Consider the following 15,341-nt stretch of genomic DNA (forward strand, 5'->3'; position numbering starts at 1 on the left):
AAAATGCTTAAAATAATGGAATCTAAAGCTACAATCTGGAATTCGCAAGTAGCCTTATTGGCGATTGCGTGCTTAGACTGAAATTTGAGGATTGTTTACGGATCAACATATCGGTCTAGGCGACATTCAGTGTGAAAGGTAATTTCAGGATGCTTAAGCAACGATATGTTTAATGACTTATTTTAAATAATAGCATTTAACGAACTGTAAATGTAGTAAAATATAATTTCAATACATTTTGCTGCTAAGCAGTTCACGATCCATACTGACGAGCACAAGCATAGTAAACATGGCAACTGCTAAGCGGACTCAGAATAAGATGGATTCGAACCGGGACAATGCAGGAGAGTTTATCGGTTCATTGTATGTAACACAGTCATGCAATCCATGTGATAGAAGCAACATTTCCAAAACTGCAACATATTTTTGCGTGAATTGTGACGAGTTCCTGTGTGATACGTGCACACATCCTCACTTCGTTTACAAACACGGCAAACATAAAATAATCGGTATTAGGGATATGCTGGACATGAAAGGACTTGACAGGTGTCAGGAGCATAGCCAAGAGGTTAAGCTTTACTGTCCGGATCACTCTAAGCTCTGCTGCAGTACCTGTGCGATCTTGCACAAAAAGTGTCACCAAATGTGATGAAAAAGACCGCTTATCTGAAAGGAACCCCATATATTTGCTTGCATTAAAACCGTCAATGTTAACACTGCAATCCGATGCTGAATCGATCTTAGCTGAGTGTAAAATGCCGGACAATAATTTGAACAAATCCATTTTAAACATGTCTTCAGAGATAGATACAATGAGAGACCACATTATACAACTGTTTGATGCTGCTAAGAAGAACTTTCTATCCAAAGTAAATGCACTAAATTCTGAAAAGATGAGCAGAAGACAAGATTCCTGTTCAAAAGTTAAAGAAGAAGTTAATCAAATACTGTCAATGTGCAATGCTATTGAAGAATACGGAAAGCAACATCAGAAGTACATCGTTTCAAAACGTATGGAAGAAAAAAAAAACTTCAGGCTGAACACAGTAACCTCAATATGTCTCTGACTTTTCCGAGAGAGCTTAAAGTGCTCCTTGAGATGGGAAACAGCTGTATAAAACTGAATTGACAAGACACCACTGAAGGTATTTATGATTTATTTTATACATAATTGAGCGAAGTGTGTTGCAACCGGGGATGGTGCGGAGGGGTCTCTCATCCCAATTTGTGTTATTTGTCATGCCTCAATGTGAATTTTAATGCTTAGACAACTTATTTTGTGATATAAATTAATGGAATATAACAAATAAATCAGCACCTTTCTGAAATGTCTCTATCATAACCGTTTTCGGCGTTTTTTTGCGCAACTGTTTCACACATTGAACTGACTCTTATGCCCCCGGTATGGTGCCATATACCAGTCGGACTGTCTGTCTGTCCGTCCGGCATTTCATTTTTCTGACTTATAACGCTTTAAGATCTTGACCAGATATCTGGTGTGTGAGTCTACCTACATTACCTACTCACCTACAGATGAACTTATTGTTTAGTTTCGGTCCTATTGATCTTTTGCAAAGTTATGGGCATTGGATTTAGACAAAGAAACGAAACGTTTTATGATTACGATAATCAGTTTCAGTTTCAATTTCTGATTATCCATACAACCTTTCTAATTGCTTCCAACATTTTTTGTTTTTCACAATTATTTACGTCAGCAATTTGAAGATCTACGGCCTCCTGTGTCATTTGTTTTCATTTGCTGCCTATATTTCCTTCGCCAATCAAAAGACGTGTTACATCAACCACCGATAAATGAAGAATTCAGGATTTAAAGGGGTAATTGACTGATAGGGTTTGTGTATAAAAGGCGATAAGAAAACTTTGCCTATGGGCTTATCTCTTCTGGCGAGTAATCCCCTCGTTTACCAGGGACAATGAAACACATCTGCTCTTTTGTATTGAGAGAAAGGGTACTGTGGGCATTAACAAAATCATTACTCGACAGCCAGCTTGGGCTGAGTGAGTAAAGAGCGAGTACACTATTTTTGAATTCGTCACTCCCTCCCCCGCAATATGAACTGCGTAATCGCGTTGCGTTCGTTGTGATTTACATTCTTCTACCTCATTTGAATATTGCATAATTAAGAAGGTAAACGCCATTGGTTCCCAAATCCATATTCAATCTCAGAAAAAAGTAATCAAACAAAAAATACGTGTCTCAAAGATTAGATTTGGTTACCATGATTATTGATAATACAATCAGTCTCTAGATAACAAATGAATATAAAGCGTATTTAAATATTATATTTTAATTTATAAGTGCTTTATTCACACATATGGCTTGTTTTTGAGTTTGTTATTGATATATTCACATCAAAACTAAAGATCTCAAATATAATAATACTTCCATGGATTCGAGCCGGTGTAGCATAAAATCTAGACCCGTAAAAATCACAAGTTCCGGTTTCGGTCTTGTGAATTTTACGCTACGATCCATAAAAAAATGCAAGCCGTAAAAAGTATATGTTTTATTTTGTTTTACAATTAATGTTAATTAATTGGAGTTAAATATTAAAACTTAGAATTGTGAATGGGACAGATATTCGTATCTATAAGACAAACTCATGGATATTCAGGGTCAACTTATTATCGGCGTACCGATGGAATTTCGAGTTCCAACAATTTTGTTTAGGAACTATTGAGTTTTCGTCACACTTAAGTGTATGCATAAATATCGTTGTGTGTTTTTACATTAGTAACAATATGATAAATGGTGCTACCTCATGTACGGGCAATTTTCCTGTTAAAATGTGAATTAATGGCCGTAAAATATGCAAGTCAATATTTTTATGCCATATGCACATGTTTCTGCTAAAATTTTCAACTGTTCATCTTGTTGCAAAAATATAGCTTTCTTGTGATATAATTGTTTATAAACAGGCATGCTAATGCTAAAATCAATGTTCGTTTCTTATTTTATGTTAGAAAATTGTTAATAGTAAAATCACAGGCACTCGGCATAAGTTGCTACCACTCACCCCCCCCCCCACACACACACACACTGCTCCCCCATCCCCCATCACTTCCCCCTCGCACAACCCCTCAAAATGGTCCATTTGAAATACACAATAACACATAATGTATGGTCATTAAATAGGCAAAGTAGAAATAGTCTTATTGTATTGTAAATTATAGGCTGCATAATGTAGAGGTCAAAAGTCGTATGTGCTAAATTCTCCAACTGTTCATCTTGTAGCTTAGCTTACTTATTATTGTTTACAAACAGGCACGTGAAAGACAAAATAACCAGTTGTCCTACGATTATTGTCTGCCTTGAAGGATTTTTCTTTGGCAGTCAGATAAGATGTTAGATTCAAAGACCTTAATTTTTTAAATGTAATTGGCTCCTCAAATATGTGATTACAATATTGCTATGTTATGATGAATTATGTGCTTATTGTTTTGTATTGTCTGGAATGAAAAATAAAAAGGAAGTCGAACCGTGTTTGTGAATTAGTCATCAAAGTCTATTTTGTTTAGTTCCAGTTCCCAGTGCGCAGACTCTGCTGCCCCCTACAAGAGCACCTAGGTCGTCCAAGCTTAACCCGGTTGACCCGCACACCTTCAACCGCGGAAATAATGAAACAAGCGTCCCCACATCAACCCACTTGCTGCCTGTGGCAACAGATTTCCCTTTTATCATTACTGGTTACTGAGTTGAAGATGCAGGATTACAGAGAATGCATAATTTACTATATTCTATTAGTAGGATACTGACTTAGGATTGGGGGACTATTAACGAATATATCCAGTTATTGTTTCCAAGGTTAAGCATGAGGGTGGGGCATGTGGGTTGAGCAGAAGCATTGTGTATGAGGAGGGAGACTTAGGGTTAGTCATGTTGGTGGAGCACGATGGTGGGTTATGTGGTTGGAGCATTAGGGTAGGGTATGTGTGTGGAGTGTGGGGGAGCAAGTGGGAAGGGTTACGCTTCGCTGGGTTCAATGAGATTTTATTGCAATCACCTTAGTAGATTGGCCACCCGATCTGTTATATTGGATCATGTGTTCTTTTATATTAGGGGACGCTAGTATTAGAATCAAATATGTACGACCTATTTACTTGAAATGGGATCACGTACTTAGTGTTATTTGGTTCCTTTTGTACAATTGTCGTTTTTTTTTAAGAATATATAATCAAAACATTCACAAATTGAAATCGGTAAACAAATCTATTGATTTAAAAGCAATACGATGATTACATATCAAAAATTATTCTTTCTACAGTAAACATAAGTTATGTTCACTACATAAACGTGCTCAGGTTATATCAATGGAGTAAAAAACACACTGTCAATATAACACTTCTACTGTACATGTACTATTAAAACTGTTATCTTTGGAAACATGAACGTAAATAAACGTTAACAAGAAGCATTGACAAATGTCTTTTGCGCCAAACGCTTTAACAGATATATACAATATGTATATATAACAAAAGCAAATTGTGTCTGGGGCTATATTTCTGAGTCATGACAAAGTGGTAAAACGAGTATTTACTCGTTGAGATTTGCATCTTAAACCAATTTGAATTCACCCTTGTTATTAAGCTCAATGTGATATAATTTGTTTCTATAATATTTGCTCAATATGCGTATGAAATGGTACAGGAATCAAGCATTGTCATCAGTTGAAATTTGTAAATTTATAATCATGATACTGTTTCTGTTTGCTAACTGGCAACATGAATTGCGAATAGATTGTGCGGTACTTGACATTATGAAGAGTCAGGAATATTTCCTAGAATTGAATATTTTTAGTTAAGTTTTGAACAAATAATGATTTGTATCGTAATTAATATTAAGACAACGCGGAATAACTGAAAAACTTATTATAATTGGTTGAATGCATTTTCACTAATTTAGATTATCATTGCTATAGCAGTGTTATATTATTATAATGGCAATACATGGGTAAGAAAGTAAATAATATAGGACAAAATACTTAAAATAAAAATATTTGGCCTCTGGTATTATTTGATTTTTCGTAAAATTGATGTAACTTGTATTTTCTATGATGAATGCCTTAATGAAACCTTGCTTAGCTCTATACCTTATAAATGTTTAAATTATGTGTGGCTAAGTCAAATTTTCGGTCTTGAAAATATTTAAACTATTATTTTTTAGTTTTGTTTTTTAATCTGGATAGTGAAGATATATGTGTTATAAATTATATTTGTCTTTATAATGTATAATGTGACTGTCTGTACCTACTTATGCTGTAATCGGTAATTCTGTTATTGTGCAGGTTCTGTCGTGAACATATTGAAGAGTACAGACGTCTGTACACGTCAACCATTAGTACAAGGTAAATCAAACAAGCGATTCTTTATAAATTTGGATTATACCGTGCATAATTTCAATGATATCACTACCATGATAACAATGCGTGTTAATAACATAATAGGTAAGACTCCATGATAGTATTGTAAGGAATTCTGAGCATTTGTTGATCATAAAGTATACTAAAAAATATATAAAATATCAGCAAACCATCTCCATATTTCAGGAAATAACTTGATTAAAAGTGCTAACGCAAACGTTCAGTATTCAAAGTTTTCCGATATCATGTGGCAGATTATCCTAATTAAGCTGTCCTATTTTTCAAAGAGATTATATTTATTCAATTGTACGTTAAAAACGTTGTTTTTTATTTCAATATTTTCACTGTTCGTCTAGTTTGTTATATTTCAATCGCGGTGTGTAACATAATGTTAAACAAGTATAGGAGTGTAGACGATAAAAAATGTGTTAGGCAACCATGCACACTTGACAACTTTACATCCAATATTATTATAACACTTTGAACAATAAGTTGGTACACGTATATAGTCTTCATTATTTTCCTTCAGTTTAATTACAAAATATTAGTGTTTATACAGCAGTGGTTATTGTGTCTGAAACAAATTCCGAAAACATAGCCGCCAAACAAAACCGAAGTATGATTATCAACATGTGAAAATCGCAGTCAAAAGAATTATTGACCATCTGAAGTCTTCAAATGAATGCATACACACGTTTATTGAATTATAAACACTTTTAATTTTAACATAACGAAAACAGGTTTTGATGACTAAAGTTGGTACTTAAAGATCCCGGTAATGGCCCAGAGTAGAGAGGTTGAGTATTTCATATATGTATTATTTTTATAGATTCGAATACGACATCAAACAACTTGAAACTGGAGCCTCGGATCAAGGTTGAATTCGATGTGACTGGAATAGACTTCATGTTGGATGGGCGACTTGTTACGGTGTATAGAAATAAACAATACATTGTCATGAACGACAAGCTGATACCGATCGGGAAAAGTATTTGCTTCGGGCTATTCCACTTGGTGTTGTTTGTATGTCAGACAATGAAATTGCCGTGACACTTGATAACGAAACTGTCTGCATTCTTGTAGTTGAGAAAGACTGTGCCATACGCGAGAAAGGAACGTTCAATACACATGTGCAGTACCACTCTTTGCGCAAGCTCGACGATAGAACTTTAGTCGGCTTTACACGCGATATACCAGAACACTCGAGAAGAATCACAATGGACGGTAGGGAGGAGGACTTTAAGGCTTTGAAAAAGAGAGACTATACTAGTATGTGCCCTGAATATCATTGCATGTGTGTGTATATTCCTAGTCGAAACACGTTTTTGACAAGGGAGAAGCAAAACAACAAACTGCAAATACATGACACGGAGAGGGCTTCATCCATACGTGTGCAGTTGGATAAAGAAATATATGCATTATGCAAAGATCCTGAATACGGTGTGCTAGTTGTGTACGACGATAAAATTGTGCAAATGACAACTGACGGTGTAAAACTGCGGACGTGCAACGGTAGCGGTTTTGCTAAATGGTTTGCATGGACGAGAACTTCAGAAAGCTGGCAATAGCAGGCAGGTCTTTAATAAGCCTGTGCAAGTTGACCTACAATTACAAATGAATATGCTTATAATTAAAGCTGATATTTCATTACGACATATAATAAGAAATGGTTATGTTCAATGGCCATGAATTGTTTAATGAAATATTATTTGTTAATGCAATATGTATTGTGTGCATATTTTATAAACACTTACAATGAAATGTAAATAATGCAAAACACTTGCATTAGTCCATCATATCATAATTGACACATTATCGTTTACATATCGAATGTACGTATGTATGTCTGAACAATCTCTGTAATATATTGTTCTTCATTGTTTAATGCAACGGCTAAAGATGAAAACACAATTGTGCATACATGTATAATTAAAATATGTCTGTATTTAATAGTAATTTTGTTAATTACTACTCATTTATAATTTGTCATGTATATTTAGATTCATCTAATACTACAAGAACATAGAGTTTGGAGCCGATAGCGAAATTGGATTTCCATTTCACTGGAATGGACTTCTTACCAAATGGAAGACTTGTAGTTGTGTATGCAAATAAAGCGTGTGTCATTATGAACTACAAGTTGAACAAGATAGGAAATTATTTTTATTTACTGCAAGTCCGCTTGATGTGGTGTGTATGTCAGGCAGTGAAATAGCTGTGTCATTAGATAATATGACTTTTTGTATTATATCCGTGCGAAATGAGAGCGTAATGCAACATAAACGCTCAAGTACGGTACCATGCGTTATGTAAGCTGGACTCAACCACTATGGTCGGTTTTGAAGAAGAACGCGCCAGAAAGATTACCATGGACGGCATATTGCAAGACTTTAAATCATTTGTAAAGACAGGTTATCCAAGCGCATGCCTCGTATTTAATTGCAAATATGCATATATTCCTTGTATTCACAAGTTGGCGACTTTTAACGACAAGACCAAGAAAGTATATCTGCAAACCCATTGAAAGGCACATCAATATGTATTCAATTTGAGAAGAAAATATACGCATTAAGCCAGGTACCTGCGGGGACCGTATTGTTGTTCTGCGACGGCGATTTCGTGCAGATGTCTTGTGAGGGTGGTACACTGAGTAAATGCAGCTACACCGAGTTTGCACAAAGAGTATGTGCAAATAAGGACTTTAGCGTGATAGCATCATCAAACTATTCATCTGTAAATCTTTTCAAGTTGTCAATTTAGTGACAAATTGTTATAAAGTAAATACCGTGTTGCTGACATCCAATTTCAACTCTGACTTAACAAAATGCAAGATTATTTGCTAAGTTATTCATACATTTAATGAGCATATTTGTGAACACATATTGGTTTTTCTACTAACGTTTACGCATTTTGTTAAAATATTGTATTAAATTATAAATACGTAACATTGTAATACACTGTGTTATATCGCTTAAATTTAATTTATTATTACACAATGTTGTTAATATAGAGATATGTTAATATTATACTTATCTTAATGTTATAATATTTATGAGTTGTCAAATACCTATACTCAAACATTATATTGTTTGTAAAAATAAACCAATTTATACAAAATATTAGCTTAATACCAGAACAAGTTCATGACTGTAGAAAAATCTAACTCAACGAGTGATAAATGTTAACTTATCTGAAAATGTTCACGGAAGTATGTTAAAAAAGGTGATACATTAAAATGTAGATGTCATTAGGATCCGAAAAATATGTTTTCTCAATTGATGTATATGTTTATTGTATATTTTGCTTAATAAAGATCGAGTCTACAAAGAATAATGTTAAAAGGGTACGGATGATATGCCCTTCCCCGACATTGTGGCAAATGTATACGCTAGATGGATGGATAATTTGAGTTATATCGCTTAAGACGACCACTGGAAGGCATGTATGTTCCGCGAATATCATGCGTTTAACTCAACAGCTAAGAATGGATCGATGTCGAAAAAGCACAATCAATTATCGTGTCGTTTTCTTCTTAATATACGGTATAAAGATGATCTACATGTCGCCTCTAATAATCTCCGAATTTAATAAACATAAGACTTAACTGTTAATTCTCTTAGATTGACAAAAGTATATAATGGATCTTATGGAAATTGACATCTTTATTGAGAACTAAATAATCATCATGGATTCCGTTCATGACCAACATGCTTACTAAACTTTGAAATAATTTTCAGATAACGGTCGCATTTATATGTGAAAACAGACATCTACGAATAGAGCAATACTGATTAGTTTGACCTTGACTTTTAACTGTACAATTAGTTTCCGAGAACACATCGACGCAGGTTTAATAATGGCAAGGCCAGTTTGTTTTGTTTTTAGTTTCACTTTTTGTTAGTTTATATAAAATTAAATATTAGTTATAAGAATGTCTTATTTAGAAACAACTAAAATTGTATATTTGATATAGTTTTACGTATGGAACAGAAAAATCCTAGTTAAATTATTGCGAAAAGAAGAGGAAAAATTAATCAGTATCTGCGAATGAAACATCTGTCTGAGTGACATTCGTAAAAGATAAGAATGCATCAAATAATTCAAACGCAATTTTTCTTCTTAAAATTCCCGCATATATTATCCGTTCTCTATAGTAACTCCAAAAGGCTATTTGAAAGTCAAAGTAACTTGACGGCAAATGTTGTTGAAATATCAGATTGTGAAATTAAGGTGCTGTATAAAATGAACGACGGTTTATTGAACAAACAATTGAGGATCAGAATCAAATTGAAGGAGTTTAATTGGAGAAAAGCATTGTCAAGACAAGATAGCACAATGAAAAGGCTGTACAAGTTGTACAAATTTATTAATAAAATGTTGCAATTTATTGACTATAGACTTGTATGAAAAATAATTTTCAACATGCCATACAAACTTGTTTATAAATTGTATGTTCTATCCAAAACGCCAGTATATGTTATACAACTTTTCAATGACCGGTTTTCGTTTAAATCATGATAGGCTATTGTTTGTGCGATGCGCACAATAGTTTATGAGATACGTAGTCATGTATTTATGTTGTATCAGTTTTCATACTTTATGCAAACGAGGGAATGACAGCTGAATTTATGCATTCAGTTCTGATGTGGAGCTTATGTCGATAAACGTAAAAATATATTTACAAAAATTTTCTTGCATGGACTTTTTTGCCTCCATTATGATTATTGACGTTGGGGTCACATTATTGTTTTGCTCTATCATTGTGAATTCTTTTCCAAGTGTTATACCCTTGGCGTGTCCAATTCATCCTCCATAGAATAAATAACTGTGTACAGGAATGGGGGTGTTTGTAGCCCCGTCAATATTTTACGTTTTTAAATAGTGAGGTGTAACCTTTCTCTTGTGCTTTATTTTACTTTCGTTGTGGTACATGACTTGATGAGCTGGTCAGTTACAAGAAAAGTTTGAATGTTGAACGACGTCATCTGTCTTTGTTCAGTTGTTCTTCAATGACATTGGGTTGACATTAAATGCGTTGATTATAAGGTATGGTTCTTTGTCCATTGATGTTTGTAGTGAACTGCATTCATATTGTTTTGTATTTCTGGAATGATTTCACGCGTTTCTAATTTAGAAAATAATGTGAAAATACTGAGATCAGGCCGGGGATTAAACACACGTGCTCCAGAATGGTAGTCAGACACTTTAACCACGTCGCTAAATAGCTAGCCCAACAGCAAGGCTGTTGGAAGTGACCTTACTTTTTACTACACTCCTCCCCCTTTTAATGTTTTAAGGCCCAGACACGCCCGCTACAGCATGTCTTGCATCCGCATGGCCTTACCAGAAACCATTAAACAGCTCAGACCGTCTCCCGAATTCACAGTACTTTTTTGCCCCGTCGCCATTATTGTGAAAATACTGAGCTCAGGCCGGGGATTGAACCCACGACCTCCAGAGTGGTAGTCAGACACTTTAACCAATTCGCTAAAGAGCTAGCCCAACAGCACGGCTGTTGGAAGTGAACTTACTTTTACTACAATAACATGTTTTCGCGACTGCAGAAATAGCGGCTCAAAGGTTCTTACTTCTTATCTTTATTTTTAAACCAGTTGAACTAAATGGCACTAACTAATGTTTGCATGTAATTAATTTACAGCAGCCACACATGTAGATGTGTAAGTGAGAGGATTGAAGGAAGAGGTGTTCGATTCCCTAAATCGGTAATGTATTATGTAATGTATTATGTATTGTATGCGAACAATGTTCATGCAAAGTCATGGTGTATGTTTTGTCATGTCTCACATTGTTTTATATGTTTGTTTTACTTTTTGATACTTGGTTAGGTAAATTATAAAGCCACTAGAATGTCAATGGAAACAATTGTGCATTTAGTATTGTAAATGTGATTAATATGTATTCTCTTATTTCATGTTTATGTGATTTATATTATGTATAAGTATATTATTATTGTTCATTTCAGATACCTGTTAAGGCTTCCATCACACAGATTGTTTTGGAGTCGATTCTATTGTAACTCGAAATAAAAGAACCCCATGTGAAACCCTGAACCGTTGTTCTTTGTGAAACACACGTAGAGTTACATGTTGAAATATTTTATACAAGTAATTTGTATCACCCTTTGCGTAATGGTATGTACGTTATGCATTTAATAAACAAATTAATGAAATGTATATAAGACTATACAGTTATATGATAATTAGACATGTTTAAATAAGTTTGATTGAATGACCTGGAATATTAACACAATGGCACCAATATACGTATTGGACGTATATTACAACGCCACCATGTTAGTCTTGGCGATCATTGCGAATTGGCTGGTGGAAGCTGTTGAAGATATCAGTATATAGAATATAATTATTTAACAATTTTTCATTAAAGTCAATAATATCAAAATCACGTGCACCGGTGTAAAGAACATCTATTTTTGCAGCAGACTTTGAAAATTGTAATGCGCAATTCTTAAGTGGTAGGTTGCTGAAGCGTTGTGAGATGATGATAAACTGTTTAAATCTGTGTTAGATAGATCAGACAAAGTGGGCCCTGGATTTGATGAATATCACCTGGTAGTAATAGGAGTATAGAGGACAAAAACGCATGCCATAACAGAGAGGAAACACTTAAAAAGCTATGTGAGAAAAAGAATATCAGTATGTATCTTTTTCCTTTACAAAACGCGTTAACATGGGTGTTCGAAACCGAGAGATATAGTCATTGATATGTAAACATTAATATGTAAAGAAAAGAGGCTGACAACATTTAGCTATAAGTGCCATGCGTATAATAAGTGCAGCAGTAGTGGAAAAATAGCTAATGATCTATATATAATCATGACAGCGTTTGCTGGTCTTTTTTTAATGTACAACATAATGATTTGCTCCAAGGAATACGAGATGGGACATAAACGCCGACATGACACGCTTGTTAAATTTGATCATCCTGGCATATTGCGTCTTGGCTGATGTAAAGATTCGATAACGCCGGAAGTTACAGAAATATGAGAGAAAGAAGACAGTGGAAAGACAGAGGGGACAAGAAAAGATGATGATATGTTATGCAACATTATCGTGATAGGAAATACTGTGTGGTGTGCGTTAAGCGAACATTATAAAAACCTATACATAGCATTTCAACTATGAGAAAATACAGTTTAAAATACAAGATTCTTTAGAAGCACAATAATCAGCATAATAAGCATAGAGTAGCAATATAATTATACAAAAATAACAGGTCTACTACGTAGATGGAATGAATAAATACGTAGGAGCAATGATTAAGCGTTAAGCTTTATTTAACAGAAACAATACTGTCCAATTCATCCTCCATAGAATAAATAACTGTGTACAGGAATGGGGGTGTTGAAATATTTTATAAAAGTAATTTGTATCAACCTAAACATGTACTTTCAAAAACAAGATAATTCTGACTGCTGATTTTGAGCAAACAATATTACGATAATCAACAAGAATGACATCTGAAAGTTATAATAATGATTAAAACATGAACAAAAATATGGTATATCTATAAAATATATTAAACAATTGAGTAAGCGATTATTTGCTGTTCGAAGCTATTGTTGCCAGTTTGCACTGTCAACCCAGCCTGCAAACCTATATCTGGCCGCCGTCTGCCCGATATAGTTTTTATATCGGGCCGATATCGTAAACGATGTTGGGTCGCAATCGGCTTGCCCATCGGCATTTGATCGGCCCGATATCGGGAAAATTATTTATCGGCCCGTCGTCGGCCCGATATCGGCAAAATGGCTTTTCGGCCTGCCGTCGGCCCGTCGTCGGTTTTATGTAACACCCTCAATAATACCACAAATACAGCACTTTGCCATGTATATAACAAACAACACTGATTTATCTTATAAACATTTACTTTGAAAAGGCATTATGTCATAATAACATTAAAACAACTATTTATTTATTCACTTACATGATTATTTTTATTACAATGAAGTTTTTCTTTACCATATAAGGTTTATGGTTTATTACAAATTCTACCAAGAAGGCCAATACCCCAAGTGGGCAAAGTTTTACATCCGTGTTTACAAATAGAAAACATATGAACACACATATATCATACATTTGCGTTTACAATTTATATATGGCAACTAAAATCTTAACCAAATAAAAATCTAAATTATCCTCAGAATGTACTATGGACAAACAATTGAAAGTGGAGTTTTATAATTTGACAATTTTAATGACAGTGTAGGATATCAATTGTATGTCATATTTAACATACATTTCAATGCAATCACAGATAAATAATAAATAGTTTTCTTAAATTATCGGTTATTTCAAAGAGTCTTAATAGAAATACATAAATGAAGAAATGTTACTTATTCTGTACCATAATACTTAAGGGGTAAAACAATATACAGAACATGTATCATATTATACTTTTTAGCAATTACATGTTTATAAACTGATGTTAACGCCTTATTTTAGACTACCTGTTCTATACAATCGACAGTGGTAAAGCAAAAAAAAGAGATAATATCCAATAAATAAAATAATCGCAACCATTTAAATGTAGTCTATTAACGCCACGTTTAGACTGTTTATCCTTAACGAAACAATAAACAGTCTTGAGGCTTACTACACTGCAATTCAGAAAATAAGATTAGAACATAGATTATATAACATCCTTCTTGATACAGGTGTTTAAGTATAATTGACAGCAAGTATGTTTTTATAGTTTTAAAATCGCAAACAATCCATAAAGTCCACATTGGGTCCCACTTTATAATGTGTAAGTAACAACATTATGTATGCTGTACATAACAAATACAATTACAGTAACAAGAAGATATATGCGGTACAAAACACATCAGAATACATTAAGTTGATGGTACAAAGGAAAATGTGATTGAACCTGAAAAGTGATAAATATAACAGCCCAATTTTTATTATTAAAGTAACATTACTACTCAAATCAAGGACAATCTCGTACAATATTCCTTCAAATAAACTTAACCAATTAAAAATTAGTGTTCCTTATGACAATTGCCGAAATTTCAACGCCAGATGTGGTCAAGTCAAATAGATGTTTGTAGATACACAATGTTTGCTGTTTTTCCAATTTAATTTCCCGCAATGATATCTAGTCATACGACACATGAACACTAACATGGTGTTCGTGTGCCGTATGAATAGATATATTCACAGGAAATTCAAATAGAATTGATTGTGGTCACAAATAAATAAAAACGAGCATTTTGCATCTACAAAAATCTATGTAATCATACCACATCTTGCGTTGAAATTGTGGCTATACTTATATAAACACTGATTGTTTAGGTGTAAACTTTATTTGACGAAATACTTTACGAGATTTTCGTTGACTTTGAGTGTTATAGAGACTTTTATAGCCCATTAATTGGTGTAATTAGCTCGATAAATGTGTACATATTTGGTCTTTGTCTGTAATACAATTGAATATATTTAAAAAAAGATAATTTTGATCTCAGTTCCATATATACCGGTAATTTACATTCAAGAATAAAATTTAACTCATTTTCGAGTTTACAACAAATAAATACACTTTCTTTGATCTAATGGAATAGACACAGGTCTAGCCATCTACCTGTCTCAATATTTAAACTATATGATAAAATGCATACTTTTGATAAACTTAATCGAAACTTTTTTAAATGACAAATATTCAGTTATGGTTGAAATTGAACAAGTGGCCCATGAGGGCCTGAATCGCTCTACTGCTTTAAACACTGTCACTGTGACATTGACCTTTGACCTAGCGACCTGAAAATCTATAGGGGTCATCAGCAAGTCATAATCAATGTACCTATGAAGTTTCATGATCCTAGGTCTAAGCATTAATGAGTTAACATCTGGAAACCATTTTACTATTTCGAGTCACTGTGACCTTGACCTTTGACCTAGTGACCTGAAAATCAATAGGGGT

The 15,341-nt window shown here is 33.9% G+C and overlaps 1 protein-coding gene across 2 annotated transcripts in view; it reads left to right on the forward strand.

Moving 5' to 3' along the window:
• The window catches only part of LOC127836235 (uncharacterized), a 478,549-nt gene that overhangs the window by 359,955 nt on the left and 103,253 nt on the right, over positions 1 to 15,341 (forward strand). The window lies entirely within an intron of this gene.

The sequence above is a fragment of the Dreissena polymorpha genome, chromosome 6 (genome assembly GCF_020536995.1).
Source record: "Dreissena polymorpha isolate Duluth1 chromosome 6, UMN_Dpol_1.0, whole genome shotgun sequence".
In the NCBI taxonomy this organism is placed as follows: Eukaryota; Metazoa; Mollusca; class Bivalvia; order Myida; family Dreissenidae; genus Dreissena; species Dreissena polymorpha.